The sequence below is a fragment of the Oncorhynchus masou genome, chromosome 18 (assembly GCF_036934945.1).
Source record: "Oncorhynchus masou masou isolate Uvic2021 chromosome 18, UVic_Omas_1.1, whole genome shotgun sequence".
NCBI classification, from domain to species: Eukaryota; Metazoa; Chordata; class Actinopteri; order Salmoniformes; family Salmonidae; genus Oncorhynchus; species Oncorhynchus masou.
The window spans coordinates 23,414,410-23,425,644 of record NC_088229.1 but is presented as its reverse complement, the minus strand read 5'-3'; the positions used below and the strand labels follow the sequence as shown (position 1 = coordinate 23,425,644).

Below are 11,235 nucleotides of genomic sequence, written 5' to 3'. Positions count from 1 at the left end.
CGAGGGCCGGACTGTTCGAATGTTCATTGAAAAATGTTTAAATGACGCATATAGTCTAGTGAACCTAATTGAACCTACTGAAAACCTAACAAATATATTCCAATATGATCAGATAAATAAAGCAATATTTTCTTATGGCTCTGTCAGTAATCTTTAATTTTCAACAGACACAAAAGACAAATTTCCTTTATATAAAAATCCCCATAACATGAACATTAAATGAAAGAAACCGGTATTCAAGGCACCATCAGTAGCCTATATTTTCTATTTTAGCAAAAGTGGGCTAAATTTACTTCAAAGAAAAAAACAATAATAGCAATTTTCTATCATCCACTCAACTGAAATATTTTTTAAATATAATTGGATTGAAATACAATAAAATAAAGTGCAAAAATCTATTAATCAAAAACAACACTTTGTTTAAGGAGAAGTAACATGCAGTGAAAACAAATATTAAACTTTAACTTTTAAACTTGAACTGAGTAAAAACTCTAAATATGTGATTGCACAGTAATGTTCACTTGTTTGAGGTTGAGGGTGATACTTGGTGGTGTCCCATCTTTTCCACAAGTTCATCAATGTTCGGGGTAAGGCTCTGAGCTGAGGAAATCCTCAGAATTGAGTGGAGGTGTTCAGCAGTAAGTCGACTTCTGTGTGATGTTTTGTTCAGGTTCATCAAAGAAAAAAGTTGTTCACACAGGTATGTGCTGCCAAACATAGACAACGTTTGAGCAGCCTGGATGCGCAGCTGGGGCATTGTGTCGGGGAGGAAACGGGCGAACTCCGCAGCACCCACTGCCGCATATTTTGCCCTCAGTGCATCATTGCATTGGAGGTCAATCAACTCCATTTGGAGGTTTGGTGGTGAGCTTTCCACGTCAACAGCAAATGGGTTACCGAGCAGTTCCAACCTGCTTTTTTGTGCTTCAAAGTCAGCAAATCGGCGTCGAAAGTCAGCGGCAAGCATACCTATTTTATCAGCCAACTGTGCGCTCGGGAACGCACTGGTAGAGAGCTTCTCTTTCATGGTCTGGCAGCTGGGAAAGTGGCTCAAATTTTCTTTCCGCATCTGCGTCTCCCACAGAGTCAGTTTGGTTTTAAATGCCTTCACTGTACTGTACATATCAGAGATGACATGATCCCGACCCTGCAGCTGCAAGTTCATTGCATTCAGATGACTCGTAATGTCACACAGAAAAGCCATTTCACACAGAAACATTTCGTCTCGGAGTTGTGTTGTGTCTTTCCCTTTGCTGTCCAAGAACAGACAAATCTCCTCACGAAGCTCGAAACATCTTTGAAGCACCTTTCCCTGGCTTAGCCATCGCACCTCTGTGTGATAAGGCAAATCACCATGCTCCGTTTCTAACTCCGTCAGAAATGCCTTGAACTGGCGGTGATTCAAACCTTTGGCTCTGATAAAGTTAACTGTGCGCGTGATGATGCTCATTACATGCTCCATTTTCAAGGCTTTACCGCACAACGCTTCCTGGTGTATGATACAATGATAAGCTGTCAGCTCACCTGTCGCGTTTTCCTCTTGCATCTTTTCCCGTATCTTCGCCACCAGTCCGCTCCTGTGTCCACACATCGCAGGTGCTCCGTCGGTTGTCAAACCCACGAGTTTTTCCCAAGGCAGCTCCATCTCATTTACACATCTTGACACCTCTTCATACAAATCATGCCCCGTAGTTGTGCCATGCATAGGACGTAAAGCCAAAAACTCCTCTGTCACGCTTAGGCTGGAGTCCACTCCGCGGATGAAAATTGACAACTGGGCAATGTCAGAAATGTCGGTGCTCTCATCCACAGCCAAGGAATATGCAATGAAATCTTTTCCCTTTTTCACAAGCTGCTCTTTTAGATTGATGGACAACTGGTCTACTCTCTCGGCAATGGTGTTTCTGCTCAGACTCACATTTAAAAAGAGTTGCCTTTTTCTGGGCAAACTTCGTCACAAACTTTAATCATGCAGTTTTTGATGAAATCCCCTCCGTAAATGGCCGGGCTGATTTAGCGATCTCTTCTGCCAAAATAAAACTGGCCTTGACAGCAGCCTGGCCTTGTGATTTGGCTTTTTTGAACAGAGCCTGTCGAGATTTGAGGCCTCGTTTTAATTCCTCTGCCTTTTGTAGCCTTTGTTCCATGTCCATATTCTTGTTTTTGTCCGCGTGTTTCGTTTCATAATGTCGTCTCAGATTATACTCTTTCAGTACCGCCACACTTTCTCCACACAGAAGACACACAGGTTTTCCAGCTACCTCCGTGAACATATACTCCGACTCCCACCTTGTTTGAAACCCCGGTTCTCAGTGTCCACCTTCCGTTTTGCCATTTTTGATGGGTATCTGAAAGTTAATTTTACTGTGATGCTGACGACTGCTGTGCCAATAAATATTGAAATGAAGCAGCCTACTGCTCGGTGCGTCACCGTTGCATTGTGGGAAATGTAGTATTGGTGCGTGTAAAAGATCTGCGGGCTGCCGGCTTGCTGCGGTCTGCGGGCCGGTTCTAATAATAAATCAAGATCATCCCAGGGGCCGTAAAAAACCTTCTCGCGGGCCGGATGTGGCCCGCGGGCCTTGACTCTGACATATGTGGCCTATAGGGAGGAGGTCAGAGACCTGGCCGGGTGGTGCCAGAATAACAACCTATCCCTCAACATAACCAATACTAAGGAAATGATTGTGGACTACAGGAAAAGGAGCACCGAGCACGTCCCCATTCTCATCGACGGGGCTGTAGTGGAGCAGGTTGTGAGCTTCAAATTCCTTGGTGTCCACATCACCAACAAACTAGATTGGTCCAAACACACCAAGACAGTCGTGAAGAGGGCACGCCAAAGCCTATTCACCCTCAGGAAACTAAAAAGATTTGGCATGGGTCCTGAGATCCTCAAAAGGTTCTACAGCTGCAACATCGATAGCGTCCTGACAAATGGTTACCCGGACTATTTGCATTGTGTCCCACCACCCGCCAACCCCTCTTTTTACGCTTCTGCTACTCTCTGTTTATCTTATATGCATAGTCCTTTTAACTATACATTCATGTACATACTACCTAACTTGGCCCGACCAACCAGTGCTCCCGCACATTGGCTAACAGGGCTATCTGCATTGTGTCCCACCACCCGCCAACCCCTCTTTTTACACTTCTGCTACTCTCTGTTCATCATATATGCATAGTCACTTTAACGATACCTACATGTACATGCTACCTTAATAAGCCTGACTAACAGCTGTCTGTATATAGCCTTGCTACTCTTTTTTTATGTCTTTTTACTGTTGTTTTATTTCTTTACTTACCTACACACACACAAACATTTTTTTTCTCGCACCATTGGTTAGAGCCTGTAAGTAAGCATTTCACTGTAAGGTTTACACTTGTTGTATTCGGCATACGTGACAAATAAACTTTGATTTGATTTGAATGGTCCACCGCCCAAAGGACGTCCAGTCAACTTGACACAACTGTTGGAAACGTTGGAGTCAACATGGGCCAGCATCCCTATGGAACACTTTCAACACCTTGTAGAGTCCATGACAAAATGAGCCTGTTCTGAGGTGGGACGCCGGGTGGCGACCCAAGAGGGGGAGGTACTGTCATGTCTGCTCCCGCTCTTCCCTCTCCCTGGCGCTTGAGGACGCTCGGTTGCCCTGCATCACTCACTCCTACCATCCATCACGCACACCTGCCTTCCCTCGTCACGCGCATCAGCGTTATTGGACTCACCTGGACTCACTTATCACCTGTTAATTTCCTCCCCGATATTTGTCAGTTCCCCGCTGCTGCATTGTATTGTTTTTGCCTTTTAACATTGGTTTGTGACGCTGTTCCTGTCTCGTTCTATGTCCGTCTTTATTAAATATTTTACTCCCCGTACCTGCTTCAACTCTCCAGCATCAAACCATGTGACAGCTTGGGTGATCAGAGCTGCTTCACTGAACTTTAATCTAGTATAAGGATATCGTGGGAGGACTTTTCAAGGAATTATGCTTCATGCTCATTTGACCACAGCCATTTTCTACTGTAAGTGACACTTCTCACATTCAACCACATTTTGACCCCCATCCCTGAAACATACATTAGCTGACTTGTTTCTATGAACCATGATTACAAAAACGACTCATATTAGTCTTTTGGATAATTAATCTTTCATCATGTTGTTATTTTAAGTCTGTCATATTGTAATACACCAGAAATTAGTCTTATTGAAACCCTAGGATTCATTCTTTGCTACCGTCAAGGTCCTGTAAAGATGGAGAACTTGCAGGCATTTGTTGCTGCCACTTAATAACCTGATTAAATTAGCTTCTACCTAGCATTCAGAATTAGTAAATTATACTTTTTTTTCCTGAGGGGTAATGCTATTTTGCATTGCAGTGCTAACATAATGCTATTGCTCAGCTGCCTGTCTTCTGCATTCGACATATCCTTGACTCTATTTTTGGCCTTGGAGAGGGGTAGCATGGGGGCATCTCTGTCCGAGGGGGAGGGGTGGGGCCAGGTTTGACACAACTCGTGTCTCTGTGCCCTCCAAAGCACCAAAAGGTGAGTGACAGATTGCTAGAAGCGTGAAGAGTCCATTTCAATTCCAGAGCCCATTTAGAAACTAAATTGAACATGGACATTTATGGCTTATCGTTACAGCTCTCTGGACAATCTGAACATTACCTCAGAATGGAGCCCTGTCTGGTTGGGACAACAAATCTTTAGTCTTATAACTTATTTACTCTTTAAAAATCATTGGCACTCTTCTCTTTAGGCATTTTAGTCAATTCTAATTTCAAAGTAGGCCTACATTAAAATGTACTTTTAGATCATGTAGCTAGTGCTATTGACATTTATCTTAAGCGATTGTAGGGCTGGTGTGAGTTATAGCAGTATAAATGTCTCTTGACGAAGGAAGTGAGGCAACCTGTTCTCCTTCTTATTACAGTGACAGCTTCAATAGCAAAACAATCTGCAGTCCCTCCCCCTTACTGCAGCCAGTCTTACTAGAACCCTGGGGGAAATACAAGAGAGACCCGCAGCCTGCAGCAAAAACAGTGAGGAAGAATAGCCGGGAGTAAAAAAGTGAAACTAGCAGATTAAGATTCCATACACAGTTTGACCTCGCACTGTCTTAGGCCTCTGATTAAGTGTTGGCTAAATGTCAGACTATGGAGATGAGACGGAGAGGAGTTGAGAGGCCTGAGACGCTTCTCTCTAGTTTATGCCCGGCTACAGACGTTGATGTGGCCAGCATACTAAATGTCAGAAGGCTTCAACAGAAAAACATGTGTGTGTGTGCATGAGCGAATGTGTGCCTATATGCGACACACCGAGACAAAAGAGGTGACAAAGAGAAAAAATATTAGAGGTTGATTCATGGGCATTAATCCTGCAGAGAAAATTAAAAACTGTCTGCCAGAACTCAAGTTTGTTTTCATTTAATATGATCGATAACGTATGGATCAAAGATACGTGACAAAGTTTGTCTGCTATTCAGAGTGTAAAAGTGTTCATCTCAGAAACATTCAGTATTAGAGACATCTGACTTGCAGGATTAATTAGCATATTTTCTCTTCACTAAATCTATTTACAGAACATCTACTATGGCTAAATAAATCATTCTGTGTCATAATCTTGTTTCATTTCTACATTCTGTCACCAATCTTATGAAGAAGGGCCGTCTTTATGTTGATATTGCCATAATTGGCATTTAATTTCATTGGATACAATTACTGAGCAGTAAATGTAATTTCATGTTGACAAAACGCAACCACCCAACCATCCAATGATGGGATTTATAAATCAATTATCTGGGCTCCTGAAAGGACTGATCTCTATAATATACAGTCTAAACAACTTTTGGAAAGCTCATATTCTAAGCTAGCCATTAAAAAGGTATGGTACACAGACCTAATTGAATCTGAACAACCCTTTAAGTTAACTGGAACAGAGTATGGAAAAATATGAGTTTCAAGTTTTAATGTCACGTGCACACGTATAGTGAAATTCCTTTCTTGCTAATTTAAAACCCAACAATGCAATAATCAATAATAATGTATTACTATAAAAAAACACAAGTAATATGAAATACACAAAGTAAGTAAGTATGCATACTATATAAAGGAAATATTTAAAAAGTCAGTTCCGATACCATATTTACATGTGCAGAGATACTGGAGTGGTAGAGGTCAATATGCATAGGAGTAAGGTGACTAGGCAACAGGATATAAGATAGAGTAGCAGCAGCTTGTATGTGTGCGGGTGTGTAGAGTCAGTTCTTATAGTATGCACGAAAAAAGTATGACAATGTATGCACACAGTACTATAAGTTGCTCTGGATAAGAGCATCTGCTAAATAACAAAAAGGACAAATGTGTGTGCATATTATGTGTGAATGAGCAGATGATGGAGTGGCAGTCTGTGTGTAGGGCCCTGTCAGTGTGCATAGAGACAGTGCAAATACTGAAATAAAAGTTCAATAAAGATACAAGGCTAACACAGTCTGTGTAGCTATTTTGTTAGCCATTTATCAGTTGTATTGCTTGAGGATAGAAGCTGTTCAAGAGCCTGTTTGTGTCACACTTGATGTACTGGTGCCTCTTGCCGTGCGGCAGCAGAGAAAATATTCTATGGCTTGGGTGGTTGGAGCCTATGACGATTTTCCAGGCCTTCTTTTCACACCGCCTGATATATAGGTCCTGGATGGCAGGGAGCTTGTTCCCAGTGAAGTACTGGCCATCCGCACAACCCTCTGTAGCTCCATGTGATCGAGGGTGGTGCTGTTGCCATACCTAGCAGTGATGTTCGTGACTTCTTCACGACTGTGCGGGTGTGTATGGACTATTTTAAGTTTTGGACACAGAGGAACTGAAGCTGTCTACCTGCTCCACTCTCCCCCCTCCCCCAGTGTTTTATTTTTAGTGGCAATCTACGGGTACATGTTTCATAAAAGTATAATTTGAAATGGATAATGTATCCCCAACAAAAAATGGGGTCCACATTTTTTTTAAGGTAAACTGTAAAGGAAACGCAATGTATGTGCACCATCTAGTGTTTAAAGTCAACAACCTCAACTCCACTATAATCAGAGCGTTAGTAAGCAAGTGGTACTTCATTAGACGTGATATTTGGATGATGTAGTTGTGGATTATAACTCTGGGATATAATAAAAAAATATATACAGTATTAACACTTTAAAAGATATATATATTATAATAGTCGTATGTAACACAGAGTGATTGTGATAGGTAGACCAGATTTCTTAACCAAATATTTGAGAGATCGAGTAAAAAATAATACTTTGTTTGCAATAGACACCAATTCTTATAATTCTGCTTGTGACAACTTTGACAGAACCAGTTCTAACCATGGAAAACCACCATCTTCAGCCTTATTCAAATTACAATGCAGTTGAAATTTAACAACTGCCTTACAAATCTCTGCAAGAATGTTAGTTTGTTGACATTGTTAGTTGACAATTACCTAAAAAGTTACTTGTGTGTTGGTGTAACCTTGAAAGAGGAAGTGTGCAGGCTGATTGTCGTTAATCAATGTCTTTTCTAAAAACATATACAGTATTTCTCAGGGGCCATGACTCAACCAGCATCTCCGCTCCAAGGAAAAGACTTGGCAAATCAGTTACACAATATGAACCCAGCAAGTTGTTCAATTTTGGGCACAGTTTATCCACTTGCATACACATGGAACTACATTGCCTTCGGAATATATTCAGACCCCATAACTTTTTAGGACGGTTAGGACATCTACTTTCTGCTTGACACAAGTAATTTATCCAACAATTGTTTACAGACAGATTATTTCACTTATAATTCACTGTATCACAATTCCAGTGGGTCAGAAGTTTACATACACTAAAGTGACTGCCTTTAAACAGCTTGGAAAATTCCAGAAAATTATGTTATGGCATTAGAAGCTTCTGATAGGCTAATTGACGTCATTGGGGCGGCAGGGTAGCCTAGTGGTTAGAGCGTTGGACTAGGAACCGTAAGGTTGCAAGTTCAAACCCCCGAGCTGCCGTCGTTCTGCCCCTGAACAGGCAGTTAACCCACTGTTCCTAGGCCGTCATTGAAAATAAGAATTTGCTCTTAACTGACTTGCCTAGTTAAATAAAGGTAAAATAAAAAAATAAAAATTTGAGTCAATTGGAGGTGTGCCTGTGGATGTATTTGAGGCCTACCTTCAAACTCAGTGCCTCTTTGCTTGACATCATAGGAAAAACCAAAATAAATCAGCCAAGACCTCAGGAAATACATTGTAGATGTCCACAAGTCCGGTTCATCCTTGGGAGCAATTTCCAAATGCCTGAAGGTACCATGTTCATCTGTACAAACAATAGTACGCAAGTATAAACACCATGGGACCACGTAGCCTTCCCTCAGGAAGGAGACACGTTCTGTCTCCTAGAGATGAACGTACTTTGGTGCGAAAAGTGCAAATCCCAAATCCCAGAACAACAGCAAAGGACCCTGTGAAGATGCTGGAGGAAACGGGTACAAAAGTATCTGTATCCACAGTAAAACAAGTCCTATATTGACATAGCAAGGAAGAAGCCACTGCTCCAAAACCGCCATAAAATAGCCAGGCTACGGTTTGCAACTGCACATGGGGACAAAGATCGTACTTTTTGGAGAAATGTCCTCTGGTCTGATGAAACAAAAATAGAACTGTTTCGCCTTAATGACCATCGTTATGTTTGGAGGAAAAAGGGGGAGGCTTGCAAGCCGAAGAACACCATCCCAACCGTGAAGCACCGGGGTGGCAGCATCATGTTGTGGGGGTGCTTTGCTGCAGGAGGGACTGGTGCACTTCACTAACTAGATGGCACCATGAGGAAGTAAAATGATGTGGATATATTGAAGTAACATCTCAAGTCATTAGTCAGGAAGATAAAGATTGGTCGCAAATGGATCTTCCAAATGGACAATGACCCAAAGCATACTTCCAAAGTTGTGGCAAAATGGCTTAAGGACAACAAAGTCAAGGTATTGGAGTGACCATCACAAGGCCCTGACCTCAATCCCATAGAAAATATGTGGGCAGAACTGAAAACGTGTGTGTGAGCAAGGAGGCCTACAAACCTGACTAAGTTACAGCAGCTCTGGAGGATTGGACCAAAATTCACCCAACGTATTCATGGAAGGTTGTGGAAGGCTACCCGAAACGTTTGACCCAAGTTAAACCATTTAAAGGCAATGCTACCAAATACTAATTGAGTGTATGTAAACTTCTGACCCACTAGGAATGTGATGAAATAAATAAAAGCTGAAATAAATCATTCTCTCTAATAGTTTTCTGACATTTCACATTTTTAAAATAAAGTGGTGATCCTAACTGACCTAAGACAGGGAAGTTTTACTATGATTAAATGTCAATAATTGTGAAAACTGAGTTTAAATGTATTTGGTGCATATGTAAACTTCCGACTTCAATGTATTCAGACCTTTTTCTATGTGACTCCAAATTGAGCTCAGGTGCATCGCGTTTCCATTGATCTATGCTAAATTCAATTAATTGGACATGATTTGGAAATGCACACCTGTCTATATAAGGTTCCACAGTTGACAGTGCATGTCAGAGCAAACACCTAGACATGAGGTCGAAGGAATTGACCGCTGAGCTCCGAGACAGGATTATGTCGAGGCACAGGTCTGGGGAAGGGTACCAAAAAATGTCTGCAGCATTCAATTTCCACAATGGAAGTAGTTTGGAAGCACCAAGAATTTTCCAAGAGCTGGCCGCCCGGCCAAACTGAGCAATCGGGGGAGAAGGGCCTTGGTCAGGGAGGTGACCAAGAACCCGATGGTCAATCTGACAGAGCTCTCTGTGGAAATGGGAGAACCTTCCAGAAGGACAACCATCTCTGCCCACTTTTTTTTGTATCCATTTTAGAACAAGGTTGTAATATAATAAAATATGGAAAAAGTTTAGGAGTATGGAAACTTTCCAAAGGCACTGTATTTAGCCTTTCACAAGGATATGAAGCATATGTAGCATATTGCAGCATGAATGTGTAGTAAATGTGTAGCATAAATACTCTCTTCCAAATTACATGAAGGTTGTTGTGTTAGCATCTATGTGGAAGATACTGGCCTGGGTGCAATATGGTAAATGGTAAAGGAATAGGATTCAATAAATGCTTGTGATTGTTCGAATTGCTACCATTTGTTGGTACCCATTCCTACTCTTTGACCTTGCTGTGACCCGAAAATTCATAACTGGCCATTAGCCTCAGTAAATCAATTCAGGGATGAGTTGTAAGCCAGCAAACCAAGACGCTCACCAAGATCAGTCTTGGGGACGTCCCTGCTGCTAAACAATTTTATCTTCCTGTCATGGTTGAAGTTTTACAACAAATGTAAGTCAATATAAAACTAGTGGTGTTGTGTGATGCACATCCTCCAACCCCAGTCAACCTCCTAGACTTTAGACCTGCAAACAAGTTCATGTTGGTATACTTTATTTAACCTATATTTAGCTGGGGAGTCATTGCTAAAGTCTGCCATTTTAAATATACAACTGACAGCGAGTATAAGTGACACTTTGTCAATGACTTGCGATAATCATTTTCCCCACCTTGACTTGCCGCCCACACAGAGAAAGTCTCGGAGGAGGAGAGTGCCATATAAATGATCAAGAGCATGTTGTAGTTCTTTTGAAGTTATATTCCAATCATTTATCAAGTATGATGCTTTTACATCTATGGGAAGTTATTTTGGGCCCTCCACAGGTTAGGTCCCCTAAGCCCTCCTGGTGATACAACTCCATGCTGGCACCAAGGGAAGCCAAGGCACCCTTTCATCCTGTGTCATTTCCTGACCTAAATGAATGAATGGACATGACTGACTATGACAAATAAAACAATAGTTAGCTTTAAAATATAATTTTGACACAGTTTGACACTTAACAGCAAATCATTGACAATTGAAAGATACCCGATGTTCATAGAGTCTCCTCTACCCATTAACTACAAAGGACATCCTTTCAGTTAAGTAATTTTGGTGGGAACTTGAAAATATTTAAAAGAGAGCGAATCACTCAAATATTATACTGCAAGACCTTCAGCAGGTAGAGACAGAGTAGTTACTAACCATACTGTTGACTGGACACTCAATAACATAGAGGCTAGTTAGGTCTACTACTGGACAATTCTCTTTGCAAAATTGTGGACTGACTTTTGTTCATAATTTCTCAATTTGAATTTCTGAAGCTTGTGGAACAATA

The 11,235-nt window shown here is 41.5% G+C and overlaps 1 pseudogene; it reads right to left on the bottom strand.

Moving 5' to 3' along the window:
* On the bottom strand, positions 1-2,594 carry LOC135504251 (general transcription factor II-I repeat domain-containing protein 2-like; annotated as a pseudogene).
* Between the last annotated feature and the right edge of the window lie 8,641 nt (positions 2,595-11,235).